General features: G+C 43.0%; 1 protein-coding gene across 2 annotated transcripts in view; it reads left to right on the top strand.

The window, feature by feature from the left end:
- Positions 1–832: 832 nt before the first annotated feature.
- The window catches only part of LOC130593918 (cadherin-6), a 98,166-nt gene continuing 86,196 nt past the window's right edge, over positions 833–12,802 (top strand). For both annotated transcript variants that reach the window (XM_057399421.1, XM_057399422.1), the window contains exon 1: positions 833–1,044. The gene's annotated coding sequence lies outside the window, so the exon portion shown is untranslated. The remainder of the gene's footprint in view (positions 1,045–12,802) is intronic.

Genomic DNA, 12,802 nt, shown 5'->3' with positions numbered 1-12,802 from the left:
GGGCTCCGGGAGTCCCACAGCAAAAGCAGAGATTTCAGTTTGTTCTGCATTAAGATTAGTCATAACCTCGTGAGTGAGGAGCCCTCTGGGAGCACAGGGCCCAGGCAAAGGCAGGCACCTGGAAAATCCTCCTCCACCGCTTTCCATTCACATAGAAACAGCTACATGTGATCACCTTCACAAAGTGTCATCTTCATTAATAATTCACTGAAATTCTTGATTCATCAAGTCCAGGAAGTTCCTGGGAAGTGTGGGAAAAGACTAGCCGTGCATTTTTGGTGTCAAGGGGACTTAGAACCGGCTCCGAGGATGAGAAGCTGCACAGCACAAACACACAGTTTACAACAGAGAAGCATGCCTCTCCCTCTTCTTTAACCCCCCCCCCCCCCCAACCCCCCTCTCCCTTCCGCCCCCGATTTTGTTCTGCTCTTACTGTCACTACCCAACGATTAGGAGGAAGCTGGCTGCTCTCCACCTCCAGCACGAAGCGGCTCTCGGGGGGAAGGGGGGCTCCCTAGCACAGCCCTCCCCCTCTGCCCTCCCACCTCATTCACTTGCAAATTCCTGTGTGCACGGAGTAGCCGGGTCCGCGCCCGCGCTCGCTCCGCGCCTCCCCGTCCCCAGTGCGGCAGCTTCCACGCTCCGGCATCCGCAGCGCCGGCGCCGGCAGTGCGTGTGAGTGTGTGTATGAGAGTGTGTGTATGAGAGTGTGTGCGCGCCTGCCAGGGAGGCAGGCAGAGAAGGAGGAGTTTGGGTTTTTGTTTTTTTTTTCCTCCTCTCCTTTCCCTCCCCCCCCTCCTTTTTTTTTTTTTTTTTTTTTTTTTTTTTATTAATCAGGAGCACTGAATGGAAACCAATCAGATAGAGAGCCCCCTCTGCTCGGGCTGCCTGCATGCTGGAGTTAAAAAGTGCTGCTGGCCGAGAAGGAGCCCCAGTGAGAGGCGGGGAGCCTGAGCGAGCACCGAGGAGAAGGGGCCAGGGAGCCACCGCAGCCGCCGCGCTGCCGACCCGGGCGAGGCTCGGCCCCGCCGTCCGTGCTTGCCGGTAAGGAGATGCGGCTTTGCACTTCTTCAGGAGCAACTTTCAACTGTCGGATACCTCCCCCCTCCCTCTTCCTTTTTTTTTTTAATTCTTTTTGCCGTGCTCATTGGGAATGCTAATTAACGGGGGGAGGATGGGAAAGTTGGCAGCTGTCTTGTGGAGGGCTCTGCACCCCACTGCCGCTCCGGGGTGTTCCCCCCCGGGGCTCCTCGCAGTGCCCGGCGGCTCAGGGGTGTGCGGCGACTGCGCTCGCTGTCATTTAAAGTCAGGCGGAGGGATGTGGCGTTTTCCTGGGAACTGTTATCGCCGGCAAGACGCTTCGGTCAAGGGGAGGTGATGGGAGCAGGAGGAGGGTCGTGTGCGTTTGGAAGGGAATACCAATACTAATGCTAATGCTAATATTAATACAACAGGAGAAGCTTGATGGATAACTAGAAAATAATAATAGTCTCGGTTTCTTGACACTGCCTACTTGCTGTGAAATGGATACAAGGCAAAACCCTCCGGATCATGAGCAAAATCCGAGGCAGAGTGCAGAGCTGAATGCAGAGCACAATTGAAATTAGGCGCTCCCGCAGAGGAAAGAAGGGGGCAGAGGGGATAGATCTGGGGACGTTACAGGATCTGACAAATGTGAAATCTTTGATTTGATAAAAGAACGGGTTGGGGAGTGATGGAGGTGGTGAAAGATAGGGGGTAGGCGTACAAGCATTTTACAGGAGAGAAGTTAGATAATTGCAGAAAGAAAGTGCTGAATTTGGTTATGTTGTGAATGTTTCTAAGGAGCTGATAACATTGTGTGTCAGATAGATCGAACGATTTATGTATTCACATGTGTACAACACCTACATGCACACATAGGGAAACCAATACACGGTGTGTATACTATATACATTTATTCTTATGCAAAAGATTCACTTGAGAGATAAACAATAGCAGTGGAGGTCAGTGACTGTGGAAAGAAGTCTTGTCACTGCTGCAATAAAATCCATATTTTACAGAGAGTTAAATGCAGTGCTTCCTAAGTGCAAGTGAATGGTCACCTAAGTAACTCCTGATGACATTCAAGGATCAAGAAGTTTAATGACTGAAATTACTCCGAAGCACGATGGCAGAGCTGCTACTTTTGCACCCATCGAGATGATAAGACACCTTTTCCCTTGTACTTGTGAACGGTGATGGATTTTAAAGTTCTATCAGCACTGCATGGGAGATTGTCTAGCAAAAATTACTTACAGAGTGTAAGGTTGGTCCTTTCTCCAAATTTACTGTTCTTCTAGCACAGCTGGAATAGAGAGTACAGTTGCTTCTTGTCTATTCAGGAATCTGTGAGGATGGTACATGCATCCTACATGTGTACTTCATGAGCTATGTTCATGAACATATGCACAAGGGGAACACTACAATCGAGCAAGGTTATTTTTGTTCCCTTTGATCATAAGACCTTAATGATAATAGCACCCTGGAAAAAATATAATTCCAAGGGAATAAAACTGCTTGAACATACAGACCTCTATGTTTTCAATCAAAACAGACATAACTCTCCAAATCAAGATAAAGACTTATCTCATGTATTTGCTGGACTTAGATCTCTATTATGGAGTTAGTTCTGCACAGAAGTGCTTGCATATTACTTAAAGCATTCCATAAAATTGTTTAACATCTGTTCCTGGGCAATATAATGCTATGGGTAATGGTGCATCCCTATTAATTTCTTTTTTTTTCAAATTCCTGTTTAAAGGCAGTAAGTTTGCATGTCACAGGAGAGTCGGGTAGGGCTTGGAGGCTTGTGATCAAGACTAAGTAGATTCCTTTATCATGGATATATACAGTTTTAAAGGCCTGTCAGCAATGACACAATTGGATAGCTCCTTTAAACAGCCCAGACATGCTAATAGAGACTGCAGGGCTGAATCCCTTTTTTCCTCTTCTCTCAGATATTATCTGACACAGCACCAGTAAATATATACTCTCACATGCTTCTGGCTTTCAGCTGAACCATAATCTTTCTGGACATACTTCTAGTGGCTTGTAGTTGACTTTTGAGATGGGTGAGGGAGAGGGAAAGCAGCCAGGCTGTTCAGAATAGCGTAATCAGAGGCAGCAATACCTTTTTTTTTTTTTTTTTCCCAGGGAAAATGGCATTGATTCAGTCCTGTTGTAGTTCTCTGCAATTATCCTTTGCAGCCATGTAAGGAGCTGGGGTCCCCATAGGGACTTATTAGTCCCTCTAGGTATTTTAGTTTTCACACCAGTTCACAGTTCTTGCACATCTCCGTGCCAGTACTCCAAAAATTACACTTACAGACATGGTCATCATTTTCTAACCAAGTTGTTCAACTAGAAATATGCATCTTAATTTCAGCATCTTCCTTCCCTCCCTCCCTTGCACATGCAAACGGGAACCTGCCGTTCAAGCCAGCCTTCCCTTTCATAAAGTTTGCATTTTGCCATCTGCTGTTTCAATAATATTTAGCTGAGAGACTTCCTTGAAAGCAAAACACACACGTTAAAAAATGTTGTGGGGTTGTGTTTGTTTTTTTTTTTCTCTTCCTTTCTGCTGAAGATCTTGAAACTAATGCAAACTTGATAGAAGTTATGAGTGTGCCTGTGCTCTCACCAGCTGATACCCTGCCAGAGCACCTTCTCTCTGCAAGCAGTCCTCTACTCAAAGGCTACACTGGGTTCCTTGGGGAAGGATCCTCCCTCCCATCCACTATTCCCTAAGGTCTTTTACATCATTTTTGCTTTGACTGAAGATTTCAGCACACCAATCTGCTGCTCATTAATAAACTCCTGCAGTATTTCATGGCTTGGAAGGAATTGCTATTGGTTTTTCCAGCGGATGTCTGTGTCCTGTGTAATGGTCAAGCAGATCTAGGGGGCATCAACGTTTATCTGTTGTTGAATGAAATGGCGGGCTCTGTTTCCTGCTTACCTGAACTTTTTAGCGTGCTGTCTGCATTTTGTTGACTTCTTTCAAACTATGTTCCCTTTCCAGTGCAATCTTGTAGCATTATGGCCCAAGACGGTCAGGAAATTGCTTATGGATCTCCTTGGAAATGGTGGCTAATTACTAAAATGAAAGGTAGCTGGAATCTATAAAAACAAGTGGGTAGAAACCATTGGAAACAGCAGTTCCCACTGTGATGGTGCCTCATCTTGCATAATGGTTGCAATTCCTCTAGTGGCTCTGCTGCAATTATACCAGAATAACGTAGAATTGGTTTTCAGTACCTTTTGATTACCATAAGCGTGCTGGAAATGCCATGGAAGGACTGTTCCTTGGAAGCTAGGTGGTAGGGAGGCTTCTTCATTAACCTCTCAAAGACCAGCTAGCCACAGTAACTGTTCTTATTTCTTAAAAGGCTTTGCATCATTTAGGGCTTGCTTCTTTTTTCTTTTCTTTTTATCTGAATTATTACTTGGCTTCATAACTCTCAGAAACAAGGTCTGATAGACTTAGTTGTGATTATCATGACTGCCATGTGGGGCCAAATTCAGGACCTTTTCAATATAAACCTTTGAAGTGAGTCCCTCATTCTGCACGTGAAGTTAACAGTCCCTGTGTTATGCCAAACCCAGTCTCTTCTGCTGACTCTATGCATGATTCAACTTGCAGTATAAACAATATTCTCAAGTTTAAATGTGTTCTGGTTGAGATAAAAAACCAGTAGCAGCTGGTTCGCTCATGCTGCTTGCTTAGTCATGGCAGCCCTTTCAAGAGGTCTGGAGAAACTAACTCGGTGAGGAGAAAGGTGTTATGACATCCCGCCTTCTTTCATTTGAGATGGGGACAGCAAAGTTGTAGATGGAATGTTCAGTGTGATTAAACATAGAGATTATCTGTCTTTATTGCTTAACAAAAGGTACAGGGTAGATTATTAGTCCCTGTCTGAGTTTTAAAAACACCTTCAAAGAATGCATAGTTAATGCAAAACATCAGCAGAAAAAGTCATCCTTTCTGGTTTGCATTGTGAGTGATGCTGCAGTGGAACGAGGTGGAGAAAGTGCTGGATAAAAGCATTTTTAAAGTTTGAGTTTGATTACTTCACTTCCATTTGAGTTTTTCTTGCCGTAAATATCAGCCTAAAAGCTCCTTTCTCATCCTTCCCCAGTGACTGGCCGATATCTGTTGGGAGTCCATCCAGCCTTGGGTTCCTAAGCTTTTCCAGGGCACTGCTGTGTGTCCTCATCCTGATCACCCATTAGTGGCTTCCCCTCTCTATTTCAGGCAGTGTTACCTGGCCTTGCACCCATGACCACCTCCTGTACCTACTCCAAGTGTTGCTGGTGGCCAGCATTTTCTTCCACTTTATTTTGTCAATTGTGAACTTGGCACTGGAAGGACCAAACAAATACTGTGAATATTTCTATTATGCTTTTGTTTGTTAACACAAACATTCCCAGAAAAAAGTAGGATAACTGTAATTTAGGACTGATTTGAGTGGTGTGAATTAATGTTGCCGGTTGGTACATCCAGTCTCATGGAGCTGCCCACTTCTCAAGTATTTTACTTTTTCAAAACAAGCCAGAAAAGACAGTTTTTCCTGCAGCTGCAACCCCCTTAGGAGCAGGGAGGAACAATACAGATGGGGAAGGGAAACTGCATCTTTCTGGTGAGGGAAGCCTGGGAGCCCTGCCAGGAGGGAAAAGGCACATCTGGCATGGTGTCCTTCATGAGTTCTGATGTTGGACCTCCAAAAAGAAGCTTTAAGTGGAAAAGTGCTTAACTGTGACAGTGCCAGCGCACTTGGTAGCACTGTGCTGAAACATCCAAGATTACACTGATACTGCATTAACTTTCCTCACACCCAGCCACAAGACACCATCTCCGTATTCTCCTCTTTGCCAAGTACACAGACAAAAAAGCGTGTACATTTCCATCTGGTTGCATTCAGGAACAGTGCCAAACTTGCTATGTTTTAAGTAACCTGTTCTATAATGGCTTTATTCTGGTGTTGTGGGCAAATATTTTAAGGATTAATTAGCCTGTCTTGTCAGGCTATACATATGTACTTATATATAGTCAGAAAGTGCTTAGTTCTGGCCAGAATGTGACTATTAAATTTGATCTGCAACATAAATACCCATTGTAACCCCTCAGCTCTTCCCTAGTGACACACCGCAATGCACAGAAGAGAGCACTTTATGAATGAGATCAGCCCAGTACTATCTGGATACCTTAATTCCTCTTAGCTGAACTAATTCCATTATCTTGCTGTAATGTTTACAGCTGCCTGTGAGATAATAACTAGTGTATCTTTCCAGCATTCCCACTTCTGCATCCAATCTCAGAGCCAGAGCGGGAGGACTTAGGGGAAGGGTCAGCAGGAATTGAGAATTAGCACAGAAATTAAACACTAATCGAGTTTCCCCAGGTATTGCAGATGCGTGCTTGCCTGGGTATAAGGCAGAGCCGCCTACTCCCAAACTGCTGCATTTCAGTTGTCAGTTAATAGCTTTTATAAGCACAAAGGCTGCTTAATCAACACAATCATTAGCATGTAGCTCTGCTTTGGTGTGAAGGGTAAGATCAAACTCAAAGAAAGCACTTGCTTTTGATAACTCCGTGTTGCATTCTTGAAGGTCATGGGTATTCAGACCTGTCTTGGCTGTCAGGTGGTGGGGTAGTAGGAGAGCCAATTGTGGCTGGGGGTCCCAACTGGGGTGCTGACACCATGCATGGAAGCCAACTTCTGTGCTGACATTCTCACCTGAGAGAAAACCCTGTCACTTAAAAAGCCATCTCTGTGTCCTCCCTCTCATCCCTCCCAGTTCCAATCAATTAACAAAAATAATTAAAAGCACAGTTCTTTTTAGTTTTGCCCTAAGCATTGAGGTGAAATCTGTTTCCTTGCTGAATTGATTCTCTTTGAATGCCTGGTGGTTTGTAACTTTAGGGGGTCATTAGCCTGGCAATCATTATTTGACAATACCATCTTCCTAGACATAAAGCAAACGAAATAGCTTATAGTAAGTATCCTTCTAGAAAAAATAACACTATCATTGTGGAATGCTCTATGGATGTTTAGGAGTCTTGCTTCAAGTAAGGGACAAAGTGTAGTTGATCAACGTAGGGCCTTCACTAAAAACTGCTCAAGTATGTCTAGAAATTACATCTTCATCACAGGGCCCCCCTGCGAGACTGTCCTGTGTAACTGGCCTTGTTTTACAGCAGAGGGAAGAGAATCACAACAGAGGTGAGCGACTTGCCCAAGGTCACAGAGGAGGCCATAGCACAGCAGGGATGCTAAACCAGGATCTTACAGCAAGTACAGCTTGCAGTCAATCCTCCTGACTCTCTGCTGCTCACTTGAGTTGTTGGAGCTGATCAAAGAATGGAAGGGGGGAAAAAAATCAGATTTGGGCCTCTTTTTTCATCCAAAAGAAAGCCAATTATTTTTCTCAAGGACTCCTTGCAGCTACTTTGGCACTTTCTCCCCAAAGGATTTTCTGGATGGTTTTTTTCTTGTTTGCTCAGCCTTGTTCTGTGTGGAGGGGAAGTAGGAGGCTGGGTAGCTGAGAGCCGTCTGGGACAAGAGTGAAAATCTTATTCCCAGGAGAAAGTAATCTGAGCTGTTCCCAAGCAAGGTGGCGATGACCTTCCTCTCTGCATTGGCCCAGTTGCACTGGCCACAGTTATTTCTTCACCATTTCCTGCCTTACCCATTCCCACCTACTTATGCCTGTGGGAGAGAAGGGGATAAAACCGATCTCATTAAAGGCTGCCTTTTCTGCATGCTGCTGCCTATGCTTTGGGGCAGCAGAGGTCAAACCACACTCTCATTGTTCATGTCCATGGCTGTATGAATTCATTTCAAAGCACCCCTGCTTTGTAAACTTCTAAGGGGTAGTATTCCTAGTGCATAGATATGAATGTGAATCAAAAGGAAGTTACTTGAATAAGGACCTGGGGTACACCAATACCCTTGTCATGGGTATAAATAAATAGAGGAGAGGTAGAAAAATAATCACAAAAAAGACAAAACAAAATTTATAAATCATATGGCAGGGTTAGATCCAAACAGTAGCAGGTTCTGAGGTGAGTGCCACTTAGTATGCCCCTCTCCTTATGGAGCTGGCCTCGCAAACTGATCGACCACTACAAGAATTCAAGAGAGCCTATTTCCTCATTTTCACAGTGCAAAGAGTGCTCTGGCAGATCACAGAGCAGGAATATATAGAGTTAGAATCCCTTTCAGGGAGCAAATTCTTTTTGTGAAATTGGTGCTCAATTTAGCTGTCACTTCTGAAAGGGAAAAAGATGCAGAAGCAAGTTTAAAGTCCACCAGCCATATCCCCTTAAGCAATTCATGCTGTGCCAACCAGTTTTATAAAACTCTGTATTTCATCTAAACTCCATTTAAGTCTAAATAATATGAATGCCCTGCTAAGGTTTTTCACTTCTCACTCCTGATAATTACCGAGTTGTTTCCGCTATAAACAAAGCAGTTCTTCTCTCTCTCTGCTATATCATACCTGGTCCCAGAGCAGTTTGCATTTAAACGTACCAATAAACTGCACTCAAGTCCGCAAGACTGGTTGAATACTTAAGTGCCTTTCTATATCAAGATGTCAGGAACTTGTAAGGAAGTGTATGTAACTTAGCAATTATTTCCATGATGACCAAATTGTGTCCTCCAAAAATGTGTATAGTCTCACTAAATAGTAGACTAGGAAAAGTGGGGATGGGAAAAAAGCAAAACAAAATAAACCCCACAACTAAACAAATCTGTGTAAGGAATTGTGGGGATGGAAAAAAAAACTATGTAAGGAATGATCATAATTTCCCACTGAAGCCCCTTCAGCAACATAGCCCTGGCTTGTTTCTGCAGTGTTGAGAGGGATTCTCTGCTGTCCTTCTGCTCCCATCAGCAGCTGGGGGCAGTTGCAGCAGGGATGTATAGGACTGGGCCGAGATTGTCACTTGCTGACTGGCTGGGTCTGCTGGAACGTAACAGGAGGATCTTTCCTTTGTGCAAGTGTCGCCGTGCATTACATCTTAAAAGCCAATTCTTATCTCAGATTCTTCCTTCTGGTGCCTGTATCTTCAGGTCATATGTACTTAAAAGTGAGAAGTACATAAACATCTGAGAAAAAAAGCTGGCCTCGTGTATCTTATTTATTAATGTTTACAACCATCAGCACAATTCTGCAGACAATCTAATCTCAAGCAGCTTTGAAATTTGGTGCTCTTCAGAGCAGTGTTTCCCACCAGAAACAGAAGTGTGTGCTCTGATTTGTAGAAAGGATTTCTGTTCCTCTTGGAAAAAAAAAAAAAAAAGCCCAAACCAAAAAAAACATCCCAAAAACCCAACAGATTGAAACCCAACAAAACCATAAAAATACAAAGCAGCACAAAAACCAGCTCCCTCTTTTCTCAGCACAGAATTTATATTGTTATTAAATGAAATGTATTATCATAATGTAACACGTTAGGGTGTCTTTTGCAGGGTTTCTGAAGTAACTTTTCATCAATCTACTGTAATTCTTTTGTCAGATATCTCAAAGCTACTTGATATCACAGTTACTTTAAGGTATGACAGAGTTTTCCTTAGCAACAGGTTGTAATTACAACCAGGCTGGTAAATGTGAGGTCAGAAGCCGATTGCTGCAAATCTAGGAGACTAAAACTCACAGCACATCCTTGCTTCCTGTTGCAACAATACCCCAAATCGTGGATGAGCAAAAGCAAATGCTCAGGTTACTCAGGAAAAAAAAACAGGTATTTATGTTTGGTCAAGCTGATACTAAAACTAGCCTTCATATGATGCAGGCATCTCAGGTGCAGATTTAGTTTCGAGCCCTGACCTGAGCTTGTATCTGTTACATCTCAAAGGCTGTGGGGTCACCAGAGGACAGAGCTGCTGGAGCAGTGCTGCTGCTAGGAGGGTGCAGGGGGATTAGCGACAGGCATCCTGATGTGGGCAGACATTCCAGACCCGGGAGGCAGCCAGAAAACCTACTTCTTTCTGGAGGCTGAACTTGGCAGCGGCAAGCACATAGGCTAGATGGTTACCAGCAACCACAGCATCAGTAAGTGTTTGACTGGGGCCAGGTTGATGCAGTCTGAAACATCAGAGACCAGAGGTCTTTTGTTAAATCCCAGATTAAATGTGTTTGGCTACCATGATGATAGAAGGTACTGGATTATGGCAGCAGCAGTGGGTTGCAGCTCTGGGAATGGTGGGGTAAGTACAAGGAGGAGGTACTCAGCTAGCTGGTGCCTCAAGGTCCTTTCTTCACTTCCTTCAAAGATGACATGGTGGAAGGTTTGATATTTTTTCATATACACTACTGATGACAATGCAGGACTCGTGGTTATCCCAACTTTATTTATGGGATGTGCTGTAGAAGGAGTAATGAGGACAAGTTTTCAGGCACCACCCAACTTTCTATGTTCTCCTTCCCTTATACAGTTCTCTTCTTCCCTTGAACTGTTTCATGCTCATCTGTTGTCCTGTAAGACAATGATCCTTTGCACAGCTCTGTGAATGTTATAGAATGACAGAGTTGTTTAGGTTGGAAGAGATGTTTAAGAGCATAAAGTTCAATTGTTAACTAAGACTGCCAAGTCCACCACCATCTCCCTAAGCACCATGTTGCCTCTGGGAAGACAAAATATGCCAGCAAGCCAGAAGCTCAACAGACGTTAGTCTGCTGTTGGAATTTGGTTTTTCTCTTCACATGAAGTGTCCCGGGCTGCATGTGCTCGTTCTGCGCTTGCTGATTTACCATTGACTCTGCGCAGCAGAGCAATGAGACCAAGCAGGATTCAGCTGCAAGCTGGGACAGGATGAGTTATTGTAAATAACTGAGCTGAGCCATTAGAAATAAGTTGCTAAAGCAAGCAAGATTAACTTGATGTGCTGCCTGAAATGAGATATTAGAGATGATAGGGCAGAGAGAGAAAACTTTTCAGTTAGATGGAAACAGGACTGATTAATTAAGCAGTAACAAACAAGGAACCTTGCCTTGAATTGATATGAGGCTCGTAGTGCTAATTTAACACAAAGTACAGCTCCCAATTTGTTATTAAATTAAAATGGGTTTTAAAATTGTTTACCTTTTTTTTTCTTATCTGCTTCTGTGTGGCAAAATGATTATTCTGGGTAGTTACAGAAACCAATCAGAGCAACAGAAATTGTAGTTTGAAGTGGGGAAAGATTGTTCTGTTGTGTAATTAAGAAAAATACGCTAATATCCATGACATCATAAGCACTTCAAAGTAGTAACTGTGCTCTGTGTTGCATTTTAAACTAAACAATTAGCATGCTAACAAGCTGCTATGGACAGACAGTGAAAATGTATTGCACTTGAGGAAATGAATTCTTACTCTTTCAGTGTAAAGATCTGCTTACCTGACTGACAAATATTACTAAGGAATAATAGGGAAGAAACATTTCTTCTTCTTCTCCCTTTCCACTTTTCTTGCAATTTTTCAAAGCAGTTTTAGTTTTGCAGACTTTGTGGTTATCCTATACAAGGGAAATTTTGATACCCCCATCAAAGCATATGATGAAAATGTGAGACATTTTGTGTGATAGACAAATCCTGTGGAACAACAGGGAAAATAACCTTGTAGCGACATTGCTTTTTTAGCCTCAAACAAGTTTTTTTTCTATGTAATGGAAAAAAAGGAATGTTTCTATGTAATTTATTGTAGGATAGCTCAACAGTAGCAATTTGTCCTGCATTGTGATGTAATTTGATGGGTTCATTTCTTAAATGAATTATGGATTATAGATTACCTCTGCATATCAACAACAGAGCTGTATCTTGTATGTAAATATTCCCTCAACTTTCCCTTCCTCTTCCAATCCATTTTCCATCATACAGAGATGACTTTTCTTCCATCTAATATTTCTACTAATAAGGTATTTAATAATTTAGCAGCCTAAAAAATGAGCATATTTCAAAGGAGCTGGTATCAATAGTAGTGTAAAAGCCTCAGGCTACAAAAATGTGGATAAGACTACGAAAGTTTTAGAGTCAGGATCCCAACTGTCTTTCTGCTTCAGGCAGCTATTTTATTAAAGTTGGTATTAAACAACACCGCCTAAGGTCTGATTAACAATTTATGACTTCCTAAGAAGGATTAGCAGAAGCCTATAATTTTTATATTTAAATCTTAATTTGCATCTAAGAGAAACCATGCTCAGGTTTATATTTTCATTATTTACTGTTTTTATTATTAGTATTGCTGCCTCCAAAATACTGCATGTGTGAACATTGAAGGGACCAGTTTGTTGTACTGATCTTTTAGTAACCCATCCCCTCACACGTGTCAGAGGGAAAACAGGCCTCTTGCGTTATGTTATAGCCTTGATCCTGCAAAATGACGGCTTTTGTCTCTTGCTGGGCTCAGTTGCTTTTCTCTGTCCCCAAAGTCCCTTGGGATGGAGGGTGATCAGCACTTGGCAGAGCCAGGCTGAGGTCTGCATGACCAGGAGCTGAATGTTGTCTAGCTAACATTACTTTAGAGAATGAAATCCAGATGTACATCACTAAGGTTTGCCTGATGTACCTTCCTAGAAAGGAATTTTCCTTTCTGACATTTACTTTGTGTGATTAGTCCCATCTCTATCTCGGCAATGTTTTCCTAAATGCCTCCCAGCCCTGCTTATTAGGTTACTGCTGGGCAGCCTCTCCTACGAGAGGAGGCAGGGGGTGGTTCTGCTTCTATGTTAGAATCATAGAACCATAGAATAGTTAGGGTTGGAAAGGACCTTAAGATCACCTAGTTCCAACCCCCCTG

Source organism: Pezoporus wallicus, unplaced genomic scaffold, assembly GCF_028554395.1.
Source record: "Pezoporus wallicus isolate ANWC-B61680 ecotype Strahan unplaced genomic scaffold, APGP_CSIRO_Pwel_v1 contig_818, whole genome shotgun sequence".
Lineage (NCBI taxonomy): Eukaryota > Metazoa > Chordata > Aves > Psittaciformes > Psittacidae > Pezoporus > Pezoporus wallicus.
The sequence above is the reverse complement of the archived record's forward strand: the minus strand, read 5'-3'. Positions and strand labels throughout refer to the sequence as shown.